At 32.9% G+C, this 14347-nt stretch overlaps 1 long non-coding RNA gene across 1 annotated transcript; it reads right to left on the bottom strand.

The window, feature by feature from the left end:
* Positions 1-835: 835 nt before the first annotated feature.
* Positions 836-13121, bottom strand: LOC128221290 (uncharacterized). The gene is made up of 4 exons (XR_008258943.1): positions 13041-13121; positions 8162-8235; positions 2171-2293; positions 836-1763 (listed from the first exon to the last, which is right to left on the bottom strand). It is a non-coding gene; the product is annotated as an uncharacterized LOC128221290 (long non-coding RNA).
* Positions 13122-14347: the final 1226 nt, after the last annotated feature.

Here is a 14347-nt window from a genome sequence, read left to right as displayed (position 1 = left end):
AGCACTGCGCATAGTAATAAACTTTTCATTTTTTCATTCCCCCCCCCCCCCCCCCGGGAATATATGGCATACACAAACCAAACTTATACTCTCAATTGTTTCAAATGAACATTATTATTTATTAACTATTTTGATTCAATTAGCATTCACATTTAGTCAAGTCACCATGATTTGCATTTGAATTTTTGCTATTTGTAACATTAGACATACCTTATATACTTCATTTGTACCAAAATTAAACAAATAACGATCTGTATTATAAGATAGCACAATTTGAAAAAAAAAAAAATACTTTTATTACTTAATTAATTGCTTAAACAATAAACATACATTTTTCCATCCTTTTTTATGAAATTCAAAAGCCATTGCATTACTCTTCAAATTGACAAACAAGAAATAAAAATAGTTTATGTATGTAATCATCTATTTTATTTAATTTAAACAATCATTTGATATCATTATAATTTAGTTCTTACAAATCATGTAAGTAATTTCACTTTCAATAAATTGAGAGTTAATAAACAGTCACATGACAAATTCCTTTTATTGGATCTTCAATGTCAGATGGAAAGATATTATTAAGGACCCAAGTGATGTTTGTTCCTGCATCTGAACTGCCTAAATGCAGCCAATTAGAAATTTTGCATTGAATGTTACATATTTGGGTTAATTAAGGGCTATAATCTCTGTCCCGACAATTTTGAAGATAGAACTTAAGAACAGTTATTGACTGGCTAAAAGAAAAATATAAATTGAGGAATATAGGCAATGTAATCTTTACAGATATACAAAAATGATTCGCAAATACATATTTAGACTTATCCACATTTTACTTAATATCAAAAGGTTCTTACAAATTATTTATAATATTATTCTTCATATACATACACATTATTTAGTAAACAGTACTGTTTCAACAATTCAAACAAATACATAGTTACAAATCAAATGTTGCTGTATTATGGCAAACACTTGGTGTTCCATCAGTACTTTAACTGAACTGGAACCTCAGATCAACCCATAAAGAAATGGAGTCTAGTAACTTCCCACTCGCCTGCCTCTTGGAACAACTGGGCCATGATTTTACCAGTTACCAGTAAGTGTTCTTTTAGACCATCATGTTGGTCAAAAATGTAATCAGACAAATCAAGACTGTCCGTAACTGGAAATCGGACCTGTTTCAATACATAGGCCACACTTTTTTTATCCAACTCCTTCCAAATGATGGGTAGTGACATGGACATTCCTCAATCTAACTTCTGCAGTGACTTCATTCATTCCTTTAGTCAAATACGGACAGTGTGAGCTGTTGAGATAGACAGCTCCTGTGACATCACATTTTATTGTGAAGAATGTCCAGCATAGATGGCTTGTCATATAATGTAGCTAATATGTCCGCCCAGTCAGCTCAATCGGTAGAGCGTTGGACTCTGAATTGGACAACCCGGGTTCGATTCCCGGGCGGACCAGGTCACCTCTGTTGTGATTGGTTATGAAATCCTTTCTACGACCATTCGCACTGTACCACTGCACCTGGCATGTACAGAAGTTGTCAGTTCCTTGCAGAGGTGAAGGCACCTAGTACTGGTTCTGCCCAGGATAGGTGTGCGGTGGTTGAACTGTCACTCTGGGACCCTTCAATGTGCTCACGCCGGGACCCGGATTATAAACTACTAACACCACCACCTGGCAGCCTGCTCTGAAGCTTGTCCATAGCCCCATATGTGTGGCCAGTCATCCATTATCCCCATTTTAATGATAATCTGAAAATAATCCCAAGCACATTTATATGCATATTTATTATATCATATCCGTTTCTATACACTTATCTTCTCTAGGATGTTCAAACAGGCTTGATGTGACAATACAAAATGTGAAGACAAATAAACAGTGAGATACAACAAGTATATTGAATTTTCTGTCTGATTTAAAATGATTTGTAATATAAACAGGACAGGTGAAACTTCCTATTCGACAAATATCTTTTTTTTTATTGTCATTTCCAAGCATTTTTTATGTTTAGATTATTTAATATTTCACAACTTAAATACTATCAGGAAGTCTTAAGATTAACCATCTATATATATATAATAAATCATATATATATATTTAATATATAAAAACAAGTCATTATACAATTGATATACACAAATTAAAAAGGTATTTATACTTCTGAAACACTGTTGCACAAGCCACTGGGCACAAAGAGGTTGATGAAGGTTTTCCTGATGCCCTTTGAGGTTTCCCCACAATAATGAGAAAGATGACCTCTGAGAGAGATGGTGGTTATTTCCTGAAACATTAAATTTATACATGTTGTATATAATTTAAAAAAGGACAATTGACAATATACAGAATGCTGTACATAAAATTCATAAGTCCTATAAATAAATGCTTTTGAAAAATTCCAGAACGTATAAACAGCAAAACCCAAAACCTCTTGATTTTGTTCTCAATTGGCCAACAGAGGAAGTATTTTTTTTTTCAAGAATCCATGAAAACCAGTGATATAAAACTGCTGACAAAAAATTAGATCATGCATTTTTCTTTAACTGTTAGTAATAGTTTAACCCACAAAACATTGGCTTTCAAACGAAAATATGCAAATTTGCGATATGATCTATGTCAGCAGTCATTTATCATTGGTTTGCAGATACTATTAAACCCAAAAATTTGCTCTTTCCAAGACAAAAAAAATAAAAAAAGTTGTAAAAACGGTAAATTTGTGAGAGTGCATGCAGCTTTAATAATAATTAATATATTCTTGTAATGAAGCTGTTATGTGCTAAAAATAGAACCCAATGAAAAATAAGCATATCCTAATAAGCCTAGCTTTATATGAAGTATTTACTGAATCAAATAGACATATATAGGCAAATGACTGAAAAGCTACCATAATTTAAAGCTGCACTATCACAGATTAAACATTTCGACAACTTTTTAATTTTTGTCTTGGAACAAGCCAATTTTTGCTACAATCCTTGGAAACCAGTTAATAAGACTGCTGACAAAAAATTAGATCGCGGATCTTTATATTTAAGTTCATAAATTGATGTTTTATGCATTTTTCTTAAACCGTTAGTAAGGGTTTAAGCTCTAAAACATTTTCGAAAATATGAAAATCTAAGATCTGTTTTTTTATCAACAATCTTACATCAATGGGTTGCAGATATTTACGCAAAAATTTGCTCTTTCCAAGACAAAAATAAAAAAGTTGTAAAAATGGTAAATCTGTGAGAATGCAGCGTTAAGAGTATTTTTTAAACTTATAATGAAAGTCATTTGCATTTATTTTATATAAGCACGAAAACTAATGTGTTATTTATTCTGAACTCCTTTATAAAAATGTAGGACAAAACATCCCATGTCATTTTTGACTAAGGGGACAAAACACGTCCAACCCATTTAGACAGGGTTGACAAAACAACCCAGATCATTTTGACATGGTGGACAAAATAACCAGAAAATATTGGCAGTTCAAAAAGTTAAGACCCCCCCCCCCCTCCCATCCTACCTAACACTTGAAAGATTAAAACTAATTGGCCATTATCAAGATGTGTTTTATTACCCCCAATAAACACACTTTTTCACTTAATTTATTAGGTTTAGAAATGTTACTATGGAGATCTTTATCACAGCATAAGGAAGACACAGTGACTTTAATCATAAGGATTTGCTACAAAGCTACAGTACAATATTAAGTTCAGCATTATGATAATCCTTACTTCAAAACACTCTTCTTAAAAAGGTGTTCAAGGCCAAAATCTAATATTCATATTCATTACAGGCTGCTTTGCATGACAATTATTAATTTCAGATATTTGCTTTAAGCAATTTATTTTTAATTATAAAAACACTTTCTCATAGTTTTCAGTTTTCATCTTCTTTTTGATATTGACATGTTAATATTAAAGGGGCCTCATGTGTTTTTAATATTTACGTAAGTCTTATATTAAAGCTGCAACCTCACAGATTGAACGTTTTGACAACTTTTTTAAAAATTATGTCTTCGAACAAGCGAATTTTTGCGTAAATATCTGCAAACCAGCGATAAAAGACGGTAAACGGACATTTGCCCCCCCGGACATTTGCCCCCCCGGATGTTTGCCCCCCTTTTGGACCATGGCGGACATTTGCCCCCCCGCCGTTTTCGAGGGGGCGGACATTTGCCCCCCCTCAATGTTCGAGGGGGCGGACATTTGCCCCCCCTCCATTTGAATGTGCTATTTTGATCTTGATTAGTGAATTACTTATCATACCATTCAGAGAACAGAAACGTATTTTTTGCTGTATATACTTGTATATATGAGTGCTATAAATGTGCTATATGACTTCTGATTTGAAATAAAAATATTATAAAAGGATTTACATTGTTGTCTTACCTAAGCCTACATCGTCACATGTGTGACCTGAACGGTGTAATCTGTATTTATATGTAATTAGTGACAAACATACAAACTGGTGTAAATCGGTTGGCAGTTTGCACGTAAATTGAACAAATAGTTAAAGAAAAAAATGTTCATTTTTTTTATATATTAATATATTTTTAATATCTTGGTATAAACTTATAAAACCGGGGGGGGGCAAATGTCCGCCCCCTCAAAAACGGCGGGGGGGCAAATGTCCGCCCCCTCGAAAACGGCGGGGGGGCAAATGTCCGCGATGGTCCAAAAGGGGGGCAAACATCCGGGGGGGCAAACATCCGGGGGGGCAAATGTCCTAGAATCATAAAAGACTGCTGACAAAATATCAGATTGCAGCTTTTCATACTTCCATCCAAAATTGATGTTTTATGCACTTTTCTTAAACTGTTAGTAGCAGTTTAAGCTGTAAAACATTAAATTTGGAATGGAATGAAAATATCAAAATCTGAAATCTAATCTTTAGTCAGCAGTCTTTTATCACATAAGCAGGTATTTACGCAAAGAAATTCTAATACATAAAGTTTAAACAAAAAATAAAAAAGTTGGAAATCAATACATACACAAGTTGACTAACATATATTTTGAATAATAAACCTTAAATTACTTTTCAAAGAATGCATTTAAGGAAAAGTTACTTACTGAAAACAAGACTGTAACAATGCATGTATTTTAAAGTGAAAACGCATATATATATTATGTATTTTAAAAATGTAATCCTTTATACTTTTTACTCTTTCTGTTTTTAAAAAGGATGTAACCCTAACCAAATCATTTTATTTTTGGCCCTACTATAACACAATCAAGAATTTAGCCCCACATTCCAGAATGCAGGGCTTAATTGTGTTATCATTTTGATCACTGACATGACATCATTGACAAAATAAGGATTCAAAAATCTTTGTTTCCGCCCAACTGACCCTATTTTTATCCTTCTGATCTTTTTTTGTTTTTGGTGTTTTGATCAATATGTGCTTTTTTAGTAAAGACCTTAATAATTCCCTGATATAGGTTAGTTTGCCAAAGAAACATGGTCCTAAAAAAAACAAGTTACCGTATGCCTACCTTTTTGATATTTAAATGGAAACTATGAATACTTTTTTTTGGCCTAAGCAACAATTTTTGTTTGAAGCCAGATGTGCATACTGTGTATTTTTTTACTTAATTACATTGTATTGTCTGCGAATTACCAATATCAAATCCATTGTCCTATTTAACAGGAGAATGGTTTTGATATTGGTCCCATGTATTATCATTATAAAAAGTGTAGGAATTTTATTCAAGACCATTTGCAAGATGTCATTGTTAGATATTTAATTTGTATAAAAAAATGAGCAATAATAAAACCTCTAAAGTTTTTTCCTCAGTTGGTAAGAATAACACCTGTTGTTGTTGTTGGGTTAATAAAAGTCTGCTTGTCTATGGCTCCATTATGGCTTGACCCTGTCACACCCCCTAGTGTGACTGAAACATATTTGTGAGGCCAAAGGGGGATCTATCTTCATTGAATGTCAGTATTTATTTTAGCTCCACCCCTTTTACTTGACCTGGCATCGCCCCTTTCACTGAACCTGACATCTGATTGGCTGAATGAATATGCCTTTTAAAGGTTTCCTTATGACTGACAGCCCCCACCCCCCACAGAGAAAGACTGGTCATTTGAGACAATCACTATCATATTTTGAAAAGGGGGCTATATGCATGACTATGAATTGGCTTGTAATTGATTTAAGATAATGATCATTATCTGCAGTTATGCACTTAAATTCATAAAAAATTCATGTTCCTTATACTATGAAAATTTTGGAAGAAATACATGACTGTCAATTTAGAATTGAACTTAATTTCCATGTAAATATCCTTAAATTGTATAACATGTCGAAGGCAAAATGTAGATTTTCACAGATTGATACAATTGCTAAAAGGCATGTTCATTTTTTCTAGATAATGACATTAATAGAAGGTTTCTACTTTGTGTAAGGTTTTCTGAATTTAAACATTTTTTTTTTCTTCAAGTCTCTAAAACATTACCAAATAAAAAGAACTGTCCTCCAGTTTGTATTATGTAGAATAAGATGTAATTTGGAAGTAACTGTAATTTGTTACAAAGATGGTTTAACCAAAACTTAATGAAAATCCCACATTGATTTCATGCATTTATATATATATATATATATATATATATATATATATATATTAATACATATAGCCCGGAATAGTTGTAGCCCGGAATTATAGCTATTCTGGTTTTTCCGACCTAATCCTCCAGTACAAACAAAATTAAACCGTTGTAATATACACACATTACTTCGGAAACAATAGAGTCATTGGACTGTTACATGAATTTCAATAGCTCGAAATTCACCTTTTATTTGTTACTTCCGGGCTATATGTATTAACATAACAGGGTTTTCCCATGCTGGTACAAATAAAAGGCGAATTTCGAGCTATTGAAATTCGTGTAACAGTCCATTTGACTCTATTGTTTCCTAAGTATAATTCCGGGCTACAACTATTAAGACCATATACTATCACACTCATCTGATATATTGGGGATTAAATTTATGTACCAGTACATTATCTTACAGAATGATAGTGATAGTCATTATCAAATTATTATCCTGATTAATAAGTAAGTTGTTGAGTGAAACTATTTTAAAATTGAGACAATAAGGTGGATGACATGTTAAGTTATTGAAAGCTTTGAAGATTTTATACAAAAGTTATAAGTTGTCTCAATTTATGATTTCGAAAACCATTAAATTGGCAGGCCTAAGCATCATGAGCCACTCACAGACTTTGATGGAATTGGTAAAAGACAAAAAATAAATATTTACATTCTTAGTGTTGCAATGCAAAAGATACTGGGCCTACTTTCTATCGAGTAAAACATTCTTAATATATAAAGCTTTTTTCCATTTGCCAAATAATGGAAAATTATTTGAACTTGATTTTAAAAAATAATTATTTTTTATCCTGACTATATAATTATTTAGTCTTTAAAACAGACTCTCTTCCTTTTAAACTCTAAAATATCTTTGAAAATAAAATAAAATACATTTAAACCCATTAAGATTTAATTAATTATTTAAACAGGCCAGTCTGCACTGCTTTTTCAGTAAGGATTTTAGTCAAAATCATATCTTTGTAAGAACAAGACAGTACACCATAGGTAATTATGACCCCCCCCCCCCCATAATTATGCATATTATGCATATTTGTATACATGTATTAGCTAGACAATATACAACGATAAGTGTATTGTATATATTAGTGAGCAAATAAATGCATTAATAAATAAATAAATACAGATTTATACTGGTAAATAGATTTATAAATATAAATATTTTAGGAAAGATAAACATTAGATAAAAAATATTATCAAAGCCTTTTTAGCCATATTGTATTGGCTGGTGGGGTTACTCAAAATTACCATGCATGGTCCGCTTACAACCAATTAAATATTTTCAATAGCTCTGAGAATGATTCATACAATCTTTGATATGATGTCAGTTTTTTTTACATGGCATGGCTTGACTTGATCAATATAAATTTTATATTATATGACTTGCACAATTCATATGACTTTTCATATATATCCTTTAAGTTTTGTGTGATAATAGATCTTTGATCTAAATTTGTGATTCAAAACTTAAAGATACATATATATATATATATATTTACTGCTTCGGAATCACACTTTACACACAAGACATGTTAAAATAGATTATTGTACTTACTGTTTTTTAATTTAAGTTTATTCATCAAACTCTGTCACTCTAGCTGTCTCTGTATTATCAGCATCACACATCAACTAAAAAAATAATAATAAGAATTATAACAAGAAAGGTTCAAGTAGTTAAAAAATATATGGGCTGTCATTGGACATATAATATAACAATTTACCATGATTCCATGAAACATCTTTGTGAGATTTTGCATAAAGCATCTATCTAATTCTTTGTTAATTTACCACATTAAAATTAAATAATCTGAGGGCCCTAACTCCTAAATGATTAAAGCGATTTCCATGGCTATCGAACTTGATCAAGATATTATGGTCACAAACATGTGTTAAAAGTTTGGTGAGGATTGGACAAACAGTTTTCAAGAATTAGATCGGAAACAATCTTCGGGACGTATTTTTCAAGTCTTTTTTTGCAAATAAAGGGCCGTAACTCCTAAATGACAAAAGCGATTTCCATGGCTATCGAACTTGATCAAGATATTATGGTCACAATCATGTATGTAAAGTTTGGTGAAGATTGGACACATACTTTTCAAGAATTAGATTGGAAACATATATTTTTGAAGTATTTTTGGCAAAAAAGGGCCGTAACTCCTAAATGACTAAAGCGATTTCCATGACTATCGAACTTGATCAAGATATTATGGTCACAAACATGTGTTTAAAGTTTGGTGAGGATTGGACAAACGGTTTTCAAGAATTAGATCGGAAACAATCTTCGGGACGTACGTACGTACAGATAGACAGACAGACAGACGTACGTACGGACAAGGGCAACCCTATATGCCGCCACTTTGTGGGGGCATAAATATATTGATTAACTGTACTTTTATTTATTTTATAAATATCTTATATGTTGTGCACCAGTCAATTGTAACCCTGGCGCCCCCAGGTCCAGGGAATAGCGGGGACTTTGACTTTCGGTCCAGCCAACCCTGGGTCTAATCCCCTCCCCTGCGGGCACGAACTGATGGTAAAACCCCGGCCAAATGCCCCTGCACACCAGAGACTCTATATAAGGCCCAATCTCGGCTAAATTTGGCTCAAAGACAAAACCACTGCGGTCACCCGGCCCTGCATGGCCACATAGAAAGTAAAAACACGGCCCATTTCCCGTCTATTCCGCTCACATGACTGTGACATTTTGACCTTTTAGCAGATTAGAACAAAGGAAGGATTTTTAAGAAATATACTCAATGTAACAGAGTGAAACTTTATTCAGGGGCTATACACCGTATGATGAAATAGCGAAAGAAGAGAAAATTGTCGAAAACTGACATGAATTTGGTATCAATGTGTACAATGCATTGAAACTAACTAACTGAAGTACTACATAGTTTACAATTAATTGATTTTTCACATTTTTTTTTCCATTAAAAAAGATTACTAGGTGGGTATACCTAGTATAATTAATTTTTATGTGTGATTGGCTAGTCGATGTTATCACTTAATGTTACCAAGCTAGGTATATATTAAATCAAATAAACAAATGTAAACTTTCATAGCAGTGGATACAACACTGGACTGCAATTTTGGCGACCACAGTTTGAACCCGGTCTCTGTTATTTTTTCTTAACATTTTGATATTTTTTTACCAATTATGATATCAAAAGGATAAACATTTTATTGAATAATTGTCCTGTATACTGGGACTGACCCTACTGTTTGTATAGTCCATTGGTTAAAGAAAATAGATTAAAAAAGAGAAAAAAAATAATTGTAAAGTGTGTGTTTAAGGTAGCACTACCCTAATGAAAACCTCCACTTGAAATTCTTCATTTTAATGTTTTATCCTTTATTGTTAAGCACATACCTACACATCTTTTGTGGGTTCATGTGAGCAGTTCAACTTCAAAGCAACCCAGAAGCTGACATACATGCCATATCCCCCGGAGGGGGAAAAATCCCCCCGGAATTTTGACCCATCCCCCGGTCTCCCGGAGGGGGATGAAAATCCCCCGGAATTAAAAAAAAGTGTGTTTAAAATTACGCAAAATTATCACAGGGTTTAATTATATAGATGCCTGTTTACAGTTATAATGCCCTTTTTGTCTTAATTGGATTATCAACTGATGGTGTGTTTTAACAACACCAATTGGGTGACACTTAATAAGTCAGCAGGGCACATTTCATGCATTGTTTTGATTGAGACTGTCAGAATTTGCATAAGAAATGTCAATTAGACTGGTCAGATAAAAGGACAATTTTCATTGGTTAAAACTATAGGTTTTATCCAATCAGAGAGGATGTAACAAATTAAAGTGTTTAAACATGTGTCATTGTCATCAAAATGATTTATGATTTAAAGGTGACAGTACATTATTTGGTAAAGAAAAGGATTAAAATAACTAATAGACAATGCTGTTCTTTGTTATGACCCACTAATATGTTTACATACATGACATGACCTTCATCTCAAATATCGGAAAATAACAGAACTTCCAGAAGAGAAACTGAAAGTAGACAATTCGGATGAAATGACTTTTATTTATTTTAATATTAAAGTGGTGATGTTTTTATTTTTTGATGAATGCCAAAAGATGATATGTTTATGAACTTAAACAATAAATTATGCATTTGCTTTTTATCAGAAGCAAACAAATCTGACTATTTGGGAATTGAAATGAAAAATATTGATAAATCATTCCATTCTCTCTATTAGTCTGAAAGTCATCATTTATGAATGAGCAGATTTTGTATCCAATTTTAGAGGAAGGTAAGCCCATTAAATTGTCTCTGAAACATATTTTTCTGTGAAGTATTCTATTTTGCAAGTGAGTGCTTTTATTATGCAATATGGCTGTGTCTCATTAAAATATAGATGAAGTGCTGGAAAAAGGGGTAGACAAGGTAAATTGGCACGTGTGTCATGCCCGTAATGCTACATGGCGATGATGAAAATTCTCTGGTATGTGACTCAAATCCCCTTAAATTCTGGACATAATCCCCTCGGGAGTCTTTCAAAATTATGGCAATTTGTTATTTTGTACTTGCGTCTTAAAATACTTTGAAATTTTGTCGAATTAGACCTGCTAAAAAAAACCCCTGAATACTACCAAAATCCCCCTGAATTTTCAGACTTTTGAACATTAATCCCCCTGAATGGTCTCAAGAAAATATGGCATGTTTGGAAGCATCTTTTTATTTTCCATTTCATTAGCTTACATTTTTCAACAGTTGTTTTATTAGAAAATAGTTATTTTCTTTTACCGAAGGTAAAACATACTGTTTTTTTTTTGCATAATGTTCCTAAAAGTTTAAAGATATTTCATATTGATAAGGAACAGGTCATGAGTATTTTTTTAACTTGTTGATTTCGCTGTAAAATGACATTCACAAGCTAAATCTTAGTAGACCAAAGAATTGTACGTTTACGGATTTTTGTATCTTTTTTGATATGGCAAATCCTTCACATACAAATTGTTTAGTATCAAAAGTGGGTAGTTATTCCGATCGGGATTCTGGGTTAAAGCATTTAACATCTCAAAAATATCATAAAACAAGAAATATTACCAGATTATGTAATTTTATATCAGTTCCATACATAAAAATGTCATATCCTATGAATTATTATGAGTTTGACGTTTATTTTTCATTTCTTGCTGTCAAAACATAGCGATATATACATGAAGGGCACCTGCAAGGCTTCAGGGCACAATTTTTAAACAATTGGAACATTTCGGCCATGGCTGAGTTGTTACGATTGTATTTATGAGGTCTATCTAGAAGCTTGTCAGTGGTGGCCGAGTTATTACGATTGGGTCGAGTTGTTCCGCTTGGCATAATTGTTGTCTTTGTCAGTCAACTTTTGTTTTATTGGAAAGGTAAATAATGTGTTTTAATGCAAAATAACTTTTCACTTACATGGTAAAGTATGAATATAAACCTTTATGATCAATTTAAACCATAAAATACTTCACTTAATACAATTTCAATATTTTTCAAAACACCCCCGGTTTTTGCACAAACCCGTTTAGACGTTACTGGCTAAGGTCACAAATCCGAACACTTTCTGATGTTTTTTGCAATTATCTTGGAGAGTTTATGTTGTAGTAAGTTAAACTTTCGTATGAAACATCTTTGGTTCATGTGAAAACAGCTGTCAAAGTACAGATTCACGATCTCATCAATATTATGTCGAAAATCGTTCAATTTTATGGATAGTAAATCACCCTTCAAAATACGCTATGGAGGGCACAAATACCGAACACTTGAAAAGTGAAAATACATGGTCATACAATTATAATTAAAAAGTATGCTATATTAAATAAATGGCATTTTTTAGAAAAAATGCTTAACAAAACAAGATGAAACTTCGCAAGTGTGACCAAGGCAAGCCTCTGTATTGATCTAGATCATCGAATAATCGATCACGGTAAGCAAACGCGTGTTTTAGCCGGTGTTCAGGATTTGTGCCCTGTTAGGAAATGTACCGTCAACCAGTAAGGATTGGAAGAATGTATTACACGTCTATAATTTTAGACTGGGGGGCGGGAGGGGGGGGTAGCTACAATAATGAGCGATTAGGGATACTTTTTTTATTATTTTGACATTTCATGTGTATCCCTGTAACTGCCATAGTCTCAAAATCGTCAAAAGACCCATTGACCGTCATTTAGGTGGACTATGGGGGTGGGGGCATGGTTACAATTGACTGGTGCAACCACTGGGATACCATTTTTTATTATTTTGATATTTCTTAAAATACTCGTTGACGGCTATTTAGGCAGAGTATCCCCACTCCCTGTCGAAGTGTGGATAAGAAGAGGACTGTTTCAAGTGAACGTTCTTAAGGAGATGTCCTACTTATTGACTGTTTATATATTCAAAAATCAAGACAAAAAATTAAATGGAAAAAATAAATGACTTACCAATGGGTGTTTGAGATATCCATTTGGCACCACTTTAGTGCCATTCATCGCTCTTCAAAGCTCCATAAAACAAAATCATTCGTCTAACACGATTCCCGACATCTTAACACAGATGGTATTGATTACTGTGACATGTTTGTGTTAAACCGGTTTGAAGGTGCATTCACTCGAGTAATTAAGTCAAAGATGCACTCTTAAGTACTGCCAGATAAGGTTTACCACAATTAATAATGTTGTTTCAATATTCCTAAAAGAATGAATAAATGTCGAAAACAATGGTTCTTATGAAGGATATCGAGTTAAATTTGAACGAAATGAGCATTACACACGGTATTTCTACCTTATGAGACTATAGTAGACCACAATAAATCTTTTAGCATTTACCAATCATTTAATATTTTTTGCGCTTTCTGCTATTAAAAACACGGTTACAATCTTGTTATCAGTAATAAATATTTTCAATAAATGCATTATTTAGTATGTAGTTAAAGGTTTATCAGTCACAATTGATGTTTGTTATATATGTGTATGTATTGATTTTGAATAACAGTGTCACTAAACAAAAAATAAACAAATTTACGCAATTTCACAACCTTTTTTCCAGTTCTTCTGGATTACCCTGTATCCCCTGCCTCGAAACGAAAAGTTAACTTGGACGACATCGGTACGTTGTGGTTGGGGGGGGGGGGTCACCCCCCACCTCCTTCTGGCCACTAGTGCAATTGCAAAATTAATTTTGATGCGTGAGGGATATACTTAAGCGACGATGTTAACCATTGCTTCAATATTTATGCATGCATATGTACTTGTTGGCATTTTGGGTGCCTCATTTCTACATCAAAAATGTTCAACCAGGTATGAGTTTATTGTATAAGTTATAGCTCATAGTTTGTAAAATGTGGTTCTTTAGCAAATTTGTTTTAAATACGAAATAAAAGATGTTGCTTCCAAGGTATGCATGATCAAAATATCCATAAATTATGTATGAGTCCCTTTTGCTGAGCGGTTATGCTATTTATTTGTCCATGACGTAAAAAGCTTAGGTTTACCGATGATTAAAACAAGACTTTATTTTCATACTTTCATTGTATTTTGTTCTGCAATTTCAGTATCAAAGAGTTAACTAATTATTTTAGACACATTACCTGGAAAATGATTATTTGGTGCCAATGATGTACGAGTCCCTTTAAGAATGACAAAGTGTTTTTACAATCAGCTAGATAACAAGTTCATTTTTTCCACATATACAAGATGATTTACAAGTAATCATCATATGTGTATTTTTGCTCCACTGCTATCTTGTAGGA

This window comes from Mya arenaria, chromosome 16 (assembly GCF_026914265.1).
Source record: "Mya arenaria isolate MELC-2E11 chromosome 16, ASM2691426v1".
Lineage (NCBI taxonomy): Eukaryota > Metazoa > Mollusca > Bivalvia > Myida > Myidae > Mya > Mya arenaria.
This window is presented reverse-complemented; position numbering and strand designations above follow the sequence as displayed.